Source organism: Alosa alosa, chromosome 18, assembly GCF_017589495.1.
Source record: "Alosa alosa isolate M-15738 ecotype Scorff River chromosome 18, AALO_Geno_1.1, whole genome shotgun sequence".
NCBI classification, from domain to species: Eukaryota; Metazoa; Chordata; class Actinopteri; order Clupeiformes; family Clupeidae; genus Alosa; species Alosa alosa.
Genome location: NC_063206.1, coordinates 32,194,963 through 32,197,214, shown reverse-complemented (window position 1 = coordinate 32,197,214; position 2,252 = coordinate 32,194,963). Strand labels below are relative to the sequence as shown.

The 2,252-nt window shown below is 37.1% G+C and overlaps 1 long non-coding RNA gene across 2 annotated transcripts; it reads left to right on the top strand.

Annotated features, from left to right (window-relative positions):
• Positions 1-1,772, top strand: LOC125311962. Of its 2 annotated transcripts, none has more exons than XR_007196540.1 (4): positions 1-90; positions 839-972; positions 1,314-1,452; positions 1,762-1,772. It is a non-coding gene; the product is annotated as an uncharacterized LOC125311962 (long non-coding RNA). The 2 variants fall into 2 exon arrangements; XR_007196541.1 differs by lacking the exon at positions 1-90 and adding an exon at positions 604-655.
• The last annotated feature ends 480 nt before the right edge of the window (positions 1,773-2,252 follow it).

The following is a 2,252-nucleotide window of genomic DNA, read 5'->3' as shown; positions in this document are numbered from 1 at the left end:
ACATCTTGCTAGAAACTATGTGGTGGAGGGGAGGAAGGCAGCCAAGAGGTAGTTGGCCGGTTTTCGAGGCCATGGTGGTCAAAATTGCTGGTAAGTAGATCTTCATTGTACGCTAAATTGCTTTCATAACATTTGCAGAAGTTAATGTCCGAATTAAAAATGGTATTATTGGTGGAAGCTGGAAGCTAACCTTTGCTACTTTCTGTAACATTAACGTTAGCATAAATTAAACAGCGCTAGCTTTTTTTTACACCTGAAAGGGGTTTGAAAAATAAATTCACTGAGAAACGTTTGGACAATTAATGAAAACGACTTGTAATGACAGAGTGAAATACCAATTTAACCTGTCTCCCGGCCATATTTGGTAGTATATTTGCCTCTGGCATGTAGATTGATAGGCATAGATAGAAGCAAACTTATGATTTGTCATGCAAGACAGAAAATGTAATGGTTAACATTACTAGCCTAAGGTGTAGACATTATGCACTGTGGTTTAGCTAGCTAGCTGCTATTGTTGCATCATGGACAACACTTAGAGCTAACATTAGCTTTTTTTTAGATAGGATGTAATGTGGTAACGTTATGTGCTGGAGAGTATTAGAGTGGACGTGTAGAAATTGAAGACACAAGTACTGTGCTTAATTTCATGGAAATGGTATTGCAAGTAATGTGTTTTGTTTTTGTGCACCATCAAACTACTTTGTGCACTGACATTCTTGCAAAACCATTGACACCAGTGCTAAATTATGGAAATGTAAATGTTGAATTGTATTGAAAAGGACCATGTATGGTCATGTAGTGCATTTGAGCACTGACACCCCTTTTTTTTACATTTTAGAGAGGCAACACTCGAAAGCTACATCAAGGACACCGGAGGATGGACCAGAAGACCTGAGACCAAGACGACCCAAGCCCAACCCATAGTATGCTTCACTGACAAATGTTGATGCTTCATCATCACATAGACCAAAGGTAATCAAAAATTAATGTTTACTTATGAATATAACTTTTTTGTTAAAGGTCTATTTTCGAATGCAGAACATAACCTTTTGTTTCTGAGAATTTATACATTTGTTTGAGTAGTTTTGATCTTTTGAATGACAAGAAATTAGCTTCAAGCTACTGGGGACACAAAGTGAACTGAAAATATACCTTTCCAACCATATCTTTCTATGATGGTTGGTACAGCTTCCCTACAGTCTCAGATGGGAGACACTTCATGAGTGGGAATATCCCAGGACATTACATATTACGCGAGTATACCCTTTACCAACGCCACTCTCATTCATGCTGTATATTTTGTTCACTTGCAGGTTTCAGAGAAGGCTGGTAGAGCTCTCTATGAGTGTGAGCTGTGGGAGATAACCAAGAACTGACAACCACCTACAGAAGAGGTGGCGATAATGGCTCTCCAAGAGGAGGTTGTGAGTCTGAAGGCTTTTATTCAACAAGGTTTGTCGAGTGTTTTCATACAGATGTGAACTTTTACATTAAAATGTACATGTTTAACTTTAATGAAATAGCAGCTTCTTGGTTGTACAAGTTTAGTAAAAATTTGAGGATGAAACTAACTTTTCCTTTCAGTGTGTATCTGTGTGCTTCTCTCTTCTGTGTATATGATATATTAGTTGTGTTGTCTCATTTAAAAGTGCTAGGCTGTCTGTGTGGACTGCTTCCCATTTTCGCCTCACCATCATAGATCTTTTCTGTGTTAGTAAACTGTCACTATTTGAGGTCCTAATTGATTGTGCTATTTTTTAGGAGGCACTTAGTCCTCTTAGGGTCCAGGCATTCCCTCTAAGACGATAATTGGTGAGTTTATTTTATTTGTATGTCTTTCTCTCCAACTCACTTTGTATTTATCTCCAATTATCGTGATAACACAACAGTGTTTCTGCACTTTAGCATCTGTATTTGTGTCACTAATATTTTGCATGTTCTATTTGTATGTTCTGTCTTATTCAGAGGCCACCCTGAAGCAGTTCCCAGGCCAGACACTCACTCCAGATTGCTGGGCCAGGCAATAAATGCCAAAGTGACAGAACTGAGACTTAACAAAAACAAAGATTTTCAATAAAATAGAATAAAAGATAACAGAAGTGTTGTGTGTTTCTTCCTCTTCATACTGATACTATGGTTAATTTTAAGTAAACACAATAGTGAAATATTTAATGATCAATGCGGAAAATATCAAACCATAGTAGAATATGAACTATAATAGAGAAATCTATGTCTAAAATATATAGATCATG